The sequence below is a fragment of the Siphateles boraxobius genome, unplaced genomic scaffold (assembly GCF_051911475.1).
Source record: "Siphateles boraxobius isolate OS27281-9 unplaced genomic scaffold, OSU_SipBor_1 130, whole genome shotgun sequence".
Classification (NCBI taxonomy): domain Eukaryota; kingdom Metazoa; phylum Chordata; class Actinopteri; order Cypriniformes; family Leuciscidae; genus Siphateles; species Siphateles boraxobius.
Window position 1 is genome coordinate 12371633 of NW_027508734.1, and position 12036 is coordinate 12383668.

At 38.6% G+C, this 12036-nt stretch overlaps 1 long non-coding RNA gene across 1 annotated transcript; it reads left to right on the forward strand.

The window, feature by feature from the left end:
* Window positions 1–2740: 2740 nt before the first annotated feature.
* On the forward strand, window positions 2741–3230 carry LOC143736577 (uncharacterized). Its single transcript, XR_013203492.1, has 3 exons — window positions 2741–2824; window positions 2913–3031; window positions 3118–3230. It is a non-coding gene; the product is annotated as an uncharacterized LOC143736577 (long non-coding RNA).
* The last annotated feature ends 8806 nt before the right edge of the window (window positions 3231–12036 follow it).

Below are 12036 nucleotides of genomic sequence, written 5' to 3' on the forward strand. Positions count from 1 at the left end.
GGGCTTGATCTGGGCCTACTCAGGGCCAACGGCCAGGATTTCTGGCCCGTCGAATACCTTGGTCCAAAGCGGGCCAGCTCGGGCTAGAGGCGTGGGCAAGGTAAGAGGCGGAATTTATCGGTGTTAGGGAAAGTTATGGTCTGCGGCAAAGCCGGCAAGATGCACATTTCACTTTTTTATTTCGCGCAAAATAATCGCTGCTCGAAATGGAGAATCGCCTGTACTGACTGGTCTGTCGAAGATACCAAAGCTCTTCTAAACATTTGGGCAGAAGAAAGGGTACAACGTCAGTTTGACGGCATGTGAAGAAACGAGGACATTATAAAATACATCGTTGCTGAATTTTCTAAGCTAAGCATTCAGCGACCAACGCTTCAAGTTCGGGAAAAAATAAAAAAGTGCCGGGCGAAGTATTTTAAAAGGCGATTAAAACGCACAATGGACAAAGCGGAGCTCAGAGAAGAAATTTTCCATGGTTCGACTTGATGGAAGGTGTGCTGGGTCACCGTCCCTCTGTTAGTGGCGACTCGCGAGACAAGTCGGACACTATTGCAGCCACGGCCGGTGAGTTAATATACATGCTATCCTCCTAACTTAAAAAGTAAATAAATTCATAATAGCCGCTGAAATGGGTTGGGTTATATGACGTTTGATCCAGAAAGGCATGTTAGGGGCGGGGTTTAGGGCAGCGTTGCGGGCAGCGTTGCGGGCAGCGTTGCGGGGCTACTGGCCCAGCAGTGGAAACGCAAGCCTGGTGTTTAAGGCCTGAGGCCACTGGCTCGGCTCGGCTCGCTGTTAGCCCTGGCTAACACGTTAAGCTCTTCTGAGCATTTTGGCAGAAGAAAGAGTACAACGTCAATTTGACGGTGTGTGCAGAAATGAGGATGTTATCATCGTTGCTGAACTTGCTAAGCTAAGTATTAGCCGAACAACGCTCGGAAAAAATAAAAAAGTTGCGGCCGCAATACAAGGCGATTAAAACGCACAATGGAAAAAGCGGAGCCCAGAAGGAACTTTCCATGGTTCGATTTGATGGACGTGCTGGGTGTGCTGGGTCATCGTCCTTCTGTTAGTCAAGTCAAGTCAAGTCATCCTCATTTATATAGCGCTTTTAACAATGTAGATTGTTTCAAAGCAGCTTTACAGAGATAAACATATAATTTAAGGTAACAGAGATTGGTTTGGTTTTATAGTGGTTCTTGAAAAAAAACATTTTCCAGCCAAAGTTAGTTTTGATTGATTCACTTCCGTCTAAATGATCATTTGTTATTAAATTAGGGGCCGCTAAGATGACACCGTTCTCTCTAAACAGACTTTAAACGTGAACCTGTGATAGACGCTGATGGCGTTCACATGCGCATTAAGAATTGATTCTATAGTTATGTGCGTTTGAATATATGTGCGCAGGTTTGTAATTCCTTACAAACCATGCCTAAACAAACTACTTGTCTTGTCTATAAATTTTGATGCAGAATTTTATTTTATCTTATCACTTTGGGTAGGTAAGCGAACCGAAAAATTCCACAACGCTTTATCTGTAGAGTGGTATAGGGATCCTCCATAGGGAGAGGCTAGTTGGCACTTCAGCACTGCATTGTCATCGGGTCCAGGCGAAAGTCCTTCGTCAGATCTGGAAACGGCCTGGATCCGGCAGGCTGCGGGATAACCTCGGGATAAACAAAGACACTAAAATTAGCGTAGATGCCATTCTTCTTATGATGTAACGAGTACATCAGGATACGAGGGAAGTGTTCCCAGTTCCGGCTGACCTAATCTAAGCAGCCTAATATTGAATTATAGAAGTCTATAGAGTGTTATGTGAATGCTACGTCAAAGAGATGTGTTTTTAGTCTAGCTTTGAACTGACAGACTGTGTCTGCTTCCCGGACGAGACAAGACGGGACACTATAGCAGCCACGGCCGGTGAGTTAATATACATGCTAACTTTCTAACTTAAAAATAAATAAATAATTAAATATTGTATGACATGGGCGGGGTTGTATGACGTTCGATCCAGGAAGGCATGTTAAGGGCGGGGTTTATGGCAGCGCTGCGGGGGTACTGGCCCGACAGTGGAAACACAAGCCCGGTGCTTGAGGCCCGAGGCCAGTGGCCCGGCTCGGCTCGATGTTAGCCCTGGGTCGGCCCTGGCCCGACAGTGGAAACACAAGCCCGGTGCTTGAGGCCCGAGGCCAGTGGCCCGGCTTGGCTCGCTGTTAGCCCTGGCCCGGCCCTGGCCCGACAGTGGAAACGCGGCTAAGGACTGGAAATATTTCTTAAATATATACATGCATATGTGTGTATTTATGTATACAAAATAATTATACACAGTACCCACACATAATGTAAACACAAACTTGTAGTTTGGATGCGATTCATTGTGATTAATCGTTCCCCGGCACTAATAAGAATACATTTATATATTCATTTATATATGAATAATTATAAACTGCATATAAATAAACACTCATACATTCAAAATATATCTATCATACTATCAAAACATTTAAAAAAGTGTCAAACAACCTGGTCTTCCATAAATGAACTAACACACACACACACACACACACTCTTATCTCCGGTCTGTTATTTTTTCAGACTGAAACACTAAGCCTGCACAGTTTTGAGGAGAATCCACTTCAACATCAGGTGTAAACCAGGTAAGACTGATTATTTATATAGTGTGAAATGAATATATTTAATGTTAACTATATTTATACAGTATTTTTTCTCAGATAATGTTTCCTCTTTTCCACAGTATCCTAAACACAAGATAAACTCAACTCATCTTCTGAGATTATAAACAGTAACAGAAGTTCAAAAGGTTGTTGCAATCTTTTAATAACCATTTTTGCATTGTTTAACCTATCCAATTAAATATGCTGTTACTAAACATATTTGATGCCTTTCAGGTATCCTACCAAATGTATAATGAGGCTATGAGGAAGAACTATTCTTAGTTTCTTTCCGGAAAGGCCCAGCTGAAACACTCAATCAAGGTTGTGGCATAAAAAGCCAAAGAGAGACAACAGTAAGTTTAGAGGTTGACATTATGTAACTCTTTTTAAATAGGCGGTAGTGAGTATTGTCAGTGGTTACATCACTGTTATTTTGCAGTTGCTGGAGACGAGGTCAACAAAGACAAATACAGAAAGAGCATTGTGGAGGACAGAAATGGTGGAGCTCAATGTAAGATGAGGAAGATGGATTCATGCAGTAAAGACTGGAGTCTGTTGGGACACATCATCTTGTGTGTTATTATTTACTGCCTTTGTTTCAAATCTTTCATTCAAAGTAGATGTTGTATTTTTAAATGTTGTTTTCTGTTGAAATTGTGTTTTATATGTTTTAGATACTATTTACTATTTTCCCTAATAAAGACAAACAATCAACTATTGGTTAAACGATATTTTTTTGGTCTGCCCACCTGGCCTGAAACCAATTAAATCACTCACCTTAAGGGTTTTGGGAGGGGTATATTTTAATTGTTTAACCAATGAAGTCACTTTGCGGTAAGGGTTTTGGGTGGGATACATGTTAAGTTGACTAATGAAATGACTTTTGAAAAAAGTCTTTGGCCCAATACCTGTCTGGTTTAGGTGTGAAAATATCCCCTGACAAAATCCTTGCATGTAGTCCAAACTAATATCATGACGGAAGTATCCAGACTGATTTGATATATACAGAGTACTTGTGGACACTTCTGGAAATCAGTGGTGTAGGAGTTTACTAGTTTGGATACACCTCTTTTCATGCAGTGACAGAAATTGGAAAAAAATTAATCAAATGTAATATAACACTGCATAGTATTAAATATAGATTAATCCTTACCAAAGTTGTACAAATTATTATTAATGTAATATGTTATTTTGTGTTTTGTTGTTAGATGAACATTAAAGGGTAAGTTCGGCGTTTTACAAGTAAAGCCCTGTTTTAAGATCGTTTCTGATTAAATCGAACGGTTAAGATTAACCCCCCCCCCCCCCCCCCCCCCCCACATATTCAATGGTTTCATAGGGGCACTGGAAGAATCATTCATAAAACGCATTAAAGTTTAGTTTACAAAGACGTGAAACTCACCGAGTGGTCTGGGGTGTTCATTGATATGCTCACACAAAAATCGCTGCAAAAGATGCTTTCCTACAGGTTTTATCGTAGTTTTTGGAAGAATGTCCGGTTGTGAGACATTGGAAAAATAGGTCCACAGTTTTACAATGAATGGTAAAACACCTGTTGGAAAGCATCTTTTGCAGCGATTTTTGTGTGAGCATATCCGTGAACACCCCAGACCACTCGGTGAGTTTCACGTCTTTGTAAACTAAAGTTTAATGAATTTATATGAATGATTGTTCCAATGCACCTATGAAACCTAAAATTCTCGGGACAGCAGCATGTGTCCAAATTTTAATCTTAACCGTTCGATTTCATCAGAAACGATCTTAAAACAGGGCTTTACTTGTAAAACGCCGAACTCACCCTTTAAGGACAAAGACAGCTAGGGTTATTAGGCTGCTGTCACTTTAAGAGCTGCATGTATCCAACATACTGTTATACACTCGTTTTCTTTCTCAGTCTCAGCTGTTTACGTTCACTTAAGACATTAAAAGAAGCATTAGCTTTCACTTTATAACATGAATTGTATAAATGCATTTCTGCATTTTCAATACTTGCAATTGGTTCTCTTTCCTCGTGTCATTTCACGTCAATACAGCTTAAAGCACATTGTATATTTTGGGACTGATTTTTTTCCGGAATATTCTGAAAACACAATATTTGATGATTTGTTTTACCCCCAACTTTTAGCAGCATGGCCTTTTATTAAATTTCCATTTAAGTTGTATTTATTAATAAATATTTTAAATTAATTTAAAACTATTTTAAAGACAAACAATACATTACCCTTAACTAGACTGCCTCAAAAAGCTGTATTTAATCTAATCTAAATATATGGAAAACATACTACATTTTAAAATAATCTGTTCTTTTTTCTTCTTCGTGGATTTAAAAAACTGTTAAATTAAACAATCTCTCTTGAGATTGCCTCTCCATGACGTTCGATCCAGGAAGGCATGTTAAGGGCGGGGTTTATGGCAGCGCTGCGGGGCTACTGGCCCGGCAGTGGAAACTATGCCCGAGCACACTATGACTCACTTATAATTTACACTAAGATAAAATGATCAAAATTGAAATAACACCACTGAAAGTATGGGAAGTAAGTAAGAAATGAATGCATAAGCAATTTACATGTGTATATAAAACTAATTTCAAGCATTTAGTCAGAAACATTTAGATCAACAGACTATATTGTAAATCAATCAAGCGTTCAAAACTTTTGCCTGGTAGTGTATTCATTTGTCTCACATCCCAAAGTCAGGCTCACTTCTAGAAAACAAAAAGGGGTGTGTGCATGTGCATATCTTCAAACTTGGCTATTGAAGTCTGGAGGTGTGTTTCACCAAAAACATTTAGAGATCATGTGACAAAGTGTGGCCCTCAGATTGTTATCATGGTGGCATTCCAAGAATAACAGGAATCACAAGACTATGCCTGGTTTAGCAAACTGTCACTAGGACATTTCATTGTGATGACAAAGGGATATCACATGATTTTCTGTCAATCAAAGAAAAGTCAACCCTTCACTTATGTACAGCTGATTCTACATAAATATAACATTAGGCTTTCTTCTTTTTTAGTTCAATGATCATGTCATGAAATATTTGTTAAAGTAAGTTAAATAATGTTTTAATTTTGTAGACGATAATCTGAAATCTGTATGATTGAAAGTCATTCATTTTACATAACTGTCTATACTAAAAACTAAAAAGTGTGCATTATATTTTAACTTTATTACACATACAGTGTTGGTGAAAGATACTTTTAAATGTAAAATAACACTGCATAGTATTAAATATAGATCAATCCTTACCAAAGTTGTAAAAATTATTATTAATGTAATATATTATTTTGTGTTTTGTTGTTAGATGAACATCAAGGACAAAGACAGCTAGGGTTATTAGGCTGCTGTCACTTTAAGAGCTGCATGTATCCAACATACTGTTATACACTCGTTTTCTTTCTCAGTCTCAGCTGTTTACGTTCACTTAAGACATTAAGAGAAGCATTAGCTTTCATTTTATGACATGAATTGTATAAATGAATGGTTCTCTTTCCTCGTGTCATTTCACGTCAAATACAGTTTAAAGAACATTGTATATTTTGGGACTGAGATTTTTTTCAGAATATTCTGAAAACAATATTTGATGATTTGTTTTACCCCCGACTTTTAGCAGCATGGCCTTTTATTAAATTTCCATTTAAGTTGCATTTATTATGAAATATTTTAAATTAATTTAAACCTATTTCAAAAACAAACAATAAGCTACATTTCCCTTAACTAGACTGCCTCCACAAGCTGTATTTAATCTTATCTAAATATATGGAAAAAATACTACATTTTAAAATATCTGTGCTTTTTTCTTCTTCATGGATTTAAAAAAACTGTTAAATTAAACAATCTCTCTTGCATCATCCATGCAATAAGATACACTCACACTGTAAAAAAAGAAGTAAATTTACAGGTAAGGGTTTGTATTTTTTTTTTACAGAGTTTTGCCGTTTTGTCATTATACAGTGAATGCCTGTTATTTTACAGATATTAGCTGTAATTTAAAGGTCGGCTATTAAATTTACAGGTAATTGCTTGTATTTTGGTTTATATCAATTTTACGTTTTTTTAAAGGACATTGTCTGTATTTTTACAGGGTTGTGTGTAATTTTACATAAAATATTAAGTAATATTTTACAGATTTTTTCTGTGAAATTAGAAAACAAAGAAAAGAAGGTATAACTGCAGAAATCAGCAGTCATTTAACATTTTTTTATTGAAGATCATTAAGCATGTGGGTGTTAAAGTGTGTTTTAAGGTTACAGAGCTGCCAACTTTTGAGTTTAGCTTGGCGTGAGACTTCTCCAACGAAGAGAAATGACGCAAGGTCTCTCGCTCGCTTACCTCTCTGCCGTGCGCGCGCGCGGTTTGGATCACAATATCTGTCTCGCATGCACGCTCGCTCTAGATTACGGGATATTTTAACTAATTTGCGGTATAACTAGTCGATCACGAGTTGCTCAACAGGTAGATATATAGATAAACTCATCTTTCAGGCATTTGACCGACCGGGTTGACACTTCAGCGTGAGAAATCGGGGGTGTGGCGTGAGAATTGGGTCAATTGCGTGAGTCTCACGCTGAATGCGTGAGAGTTGGCAGCCCTGAGGTTAAATAATAGGTTAGTATTTGTACATACAGTAGGCTACATACAGTAGGCAGGCCTATTGAATCATTTTATTCTTTTAATTTTGTCTTGCAAATAGATGCTCATTTTGATCATCATTTGTATGATTCTCCCCTAATTTCATGTATATTTTAATTTCATGTGTTCTATGAATATTTTTCCAAATCTGCGTTGCTGCACATTGCGTGGCTTTGTGTGCCTGTGCCTGTGACTGTGTGTGTGTGCTCGCGCGCGCGGGATGACGCAGATTCAAACTGTCCGCCAATACTTTTCCGTTGCTTAGTCCGCCCACAACGGTTAGCTGGTCAGATCTGTGTCAAGGTCAAGCGGGAGATTTGAATTGAGTCTACGCAGTACGCGCGTGAAGAGGATTGTGATCACGGTGGTCCTAAGCTATAATCGTATTCGTCAGGAGCAGCCGTGAGCTGGAGCGAGTGTCAGTCAGTCCGTTCGGAAATAGCGCGCCTTTTTTTCACTGAGCCTGGTTCGTCACAGCGGACATCATGCCAACCGATCGACGGCTGAGGTAATTAAGAGTCTCATACTAAGTTACATGTGAACGATAGTTGTATTACATTTGTGTTAAGTTGACAGTTTCCAAGCTAACGTTAGCATTCTTAAATATTCAGTCATAAGTTAACTGGCGTCGCGAGCTGGAGGGCAAAACACTGCAGCATGCGTCTTTCAGTTTTCCATCTGTTTTAAGCAAGATAAGTTGAACCCACATCTCGAAAAGACCTAAAACAAGCTTTAGTAACGTTAGACTTGTTATGCTTATCAAAGTCCTTCCAATTGTGTATAAAAGCTTCGTTATGATAGTCAGTCAATCAATCTCTTAAACGGCGGGACATTTTGAAACACTGTCTGGAAGCTGAACTCTTCTTAAAAAAACATCCTTGATTTTATTATAGTAAAATTGTAGTAACCACGTTTCTTGGCGGATTTATTACCATTTTGATAACCACAGTTTTACTAAAAATAGGCCTAACGTCACCGTTGTTTTCAGGGTTCGTACAAGGTGCTTAAAGTGCTGGAAGTACTTAAATTTGACTTTTTGAAATTTAAGTCCTGGAAAACCCTTGTAAACAGACATTTTTGAAGAGGTACTTGAAAATATGGGATCAATTTGCCGCCAAATGTATTGCGGCCACGGATCAAATATAATAAGCGTGAATCAAAAAATAACAAGCATGAAAAAAAACTTTAAACGCATTAAAATATTTTTTACAAAACTTAAACTTGTGTTCATGCTTTCTTTAAAATTATGTTTTCCTTGGTTTTATTACTCTGTACTTTGCGCTCTCTTTAATTTTCTGCTAATAATTTATTTTTTTGTACGCTTTTGATGTTTTTCTCTTCGCTCTTCTTTCCATGTTCTGCGCTAGCTCTTACAAATGTTGCAGTTCGATTTTCATGTAAATTAGGGCAGGCTTAAGCATCACCATTGGTCCACTAGTTCTAGATTGACAGCTCCTCTAGCCAATCAAACGAAGAGGGGAGTTGACGTCACTCCAATGCGACTCACGCTACTGATGTTCTCTAGTAGCTACAGGGGAAGATAACCATCAGCTCAGCTGGCAAAAGATCTTTCCGTGGCAGGACACCGTTAAACTGTATGTGTGCCTGAAACTCGACCTGTTACGTCTACCTGGCGATCCGTTATCGCTAAATTCGTCACCCTAACGATGACGACCTGTCACAGTTGTGCCTCTCTGATGATCCATCATATGCACCTTTAATGCATTGGCCTTACTTCTAGACCTTGCACTGTGAGTGTCGATCTCCTGCGAGCCACACAACAGTGTTTCATTAAAGAATTCCTGATTTGAACGAGAAGTTTGAATGAATGGCTCCCCCATAAAGACAGTAACTTGCCACCACCTACTGGCCGCTTTACTTTCATATTTAATCTATGACATGGAAGGGCAATGTTGGTCCTCCTGGGTGCTGAGTTTAGCTCCTCCAACCCTAATCAAACACACCTGAACAAGCTAATCATCATCTTTAGGATTATTAATACTGCTAGGTTTTTATCGGAGTTGACGCTAAACTCTGCAGGACAGCGGCACTCCAGAAATGATGTTACCCATCCCTGATCTTTTCAATAATTTTCATGTTGCTGTATTAAAAATTTAAGCTATATTTAAAACATTAATCCTAAAGTAATATGCAATTATATAGCTATGTAAATGAACACAATAACTATAATAAATCACTGCAGTGTTTCCCCTAGAAATGTTTCCAGCAGCGGTGCTGTTATGTGCCCGAGGTTGTTACCAAGCCGCGCGTGGTGGGGTCCGGGGGCATGCACCCTGGAAGATTTTTTTTTTAAAAAAAAAACCCCTTAAACCATGACTTCTGGCAAGTTTTGTAGATAGAAATGGACATTTTGAGAAAAACAAATATGACATACCATCAACTGATTCAAGGCATGATTATTGCAGCACGTACCTTGAACTGCAGTCACAAACAGAAACCTTCATTTTATAATTTTAGACAGGATTGTTCATGTTTTCTTTTGTGTTCATTTTCATCTTGGTAGAAATTGTTTAGGGGAAAAATGAAACGGCACAACCCAGAAAAAGATTATTTACAATTTATTGAAAATTTTATCTTAATGGGAAAGGCCACACCCAATCTGTGAGCACTTAATTTTTCTGGGCTTTTTATAGAAGATCTCTAAGGCTCTTTGGTAATTGAATGATATTGTGGGGGTATTTTTTGTTTTTGCAAGAAGTCTTATGCTCATCTAGCCTGCATTTATTAATTCAAAAATACAGAAAAAACAGTAGCCTAATATGGTGAAATATTATTACATGATGTTCTTTTTAACTTTTTATTAATCAAAGAATCTTTAAAAAAAATAAAAATAAAAAAAAAGAGCATCACGTATCATCATATTAGAATGATTTCTGAAGGACACCAACAAGTTTAGTAGACTCATCTGAAAAATTAAATATGATTTAACGTTAACTATCAGGACTATGAGCAGTAGGTGATACTTCCTCGTCTTCATGGAGAGCGCAGTTCGTACCGCTTTCTCCTTTCCACAAGCGCTTGCTCTCCCGTGGCGTCTGTCGTTGCTATGCAACCATGAACAGAGGCGCGCTTGAAAAAACGAGCGCGCCGGCCGCATTTGAAATAATGAATTTGCACGCGCAAAAAACGTGCTATGTGAACGGCCCCTTATGGCAACGTGACATTAGTCTAATCGAAAATATTTCCATATGTGGCTCTTTCCTCCTTGTTAACAAGGGGATTCAGAGCCACCGCATGCAGCGCCGCCGGTCGCCATGACAGTGTTTTTAGGTGTGTAAGTGAATTAAGTGATATTGCTGATCATGGAAAGATTTTGCAGCGGCGCTGAAAATCCCGCGGCGTCGCTGCGCCGCTGCTGAATACATTGTAGGGGAAACACTGCACTGCATATCAAATCTACCTGGTTTCTGTAATCTCCTCTGTACACTATCATTTTCATTAATCTTTTCTCAAATGGTACATCTAGTCTAGAATTAATTTACCAGGCTACCTAGGCTATATGATCGCTTAACAACAACAATTAAGAAAATATTTGAGGATCACCAGGTAAGGCTGTGCGTTTTTTTTCCTTTTACAAAGGCTACATGTTTATTTTAAATTTTAGTTGTTCTTGTTCTTTGTTTTACATACTCTGAACTGTACCACAAATGCCTTTTTATTTGTGGTGTACTTTTTGCACTGTATGCCTTGTCTGTAATGGATCTAAATTATATATATATATATATATATATATTAGTGCTGTCAGTTAAACGCGTTATTAACGGCGTTAACGCAAACCCATTTTAACGGCGTCAATTTTTTTATTGCGAGATTAACGGTCTTTTTGGCCTAGCAAATTTTGTAGTTTTTTTCACATGCTGTTGCAACAACTAGTAACGTTAGAAAAACTACAACATCACACCTGATAGCTAGACCGGAAACAAAACAACAGGCACGCCGCACACACTTGTTTGGGCTTGCGCGCCGGCCAAAGAGTAGTAGGCTAGACGTTAAGTTTTGAGTGGATGGCGCAAGCGCGAGACGCCGATCTAGAGACGTGCACTCTCAACGCAATAGAGTGCGGCGCGGGACTAGATTTGATTGCCGAGTGCGAGCGCGGGCGGTAATGCACTCTGTGTGTGCGGGTACGGGAGAATAAAACGATACGCAGGACTCGCAAACTAGAAATATCTATGAATAAAACATAAAACTAATACATTTTTATTCATATGTTGAAGAAAAGCAACAAGAACAACTAAAACAAAATAGAAACGAATGATTTACAGGCCAGAGTTTCTTTTTATAACATGTTTTGTAGCGTTGAGCGATGTAGCCAATCATAGACATATGAGTTGATTTCTTGAACGCAATGGCCAATCAGACACATTTAAGATAGAGTCCCCTCACCGCTCAAAACTGACTTTTTGTTCAGTGCTGAATTCTGTATGCTGGCAAATCCTCTAATTATAACAAACAAAGTGTATATATTATGAAAGAAAAAAGTCTATTTGCGGGCGGGAGCGGGACAAAAGATAAATGTTTCGGGCGGGAGAAAGTAACATAGAAAGTAGTTTAGAACGTCAGTTATAAAAACCCACGTATTAAAAAAATGGTCGGGTTTAAATCGGGCTCATAATAATTACAGTTAATGTGTCGGGCCGGGCTCGGACACAATGTGCATGGGCTCGGGTAGAGTCGGGCTTGATTTTTTGGGCCCGATCTAAGCT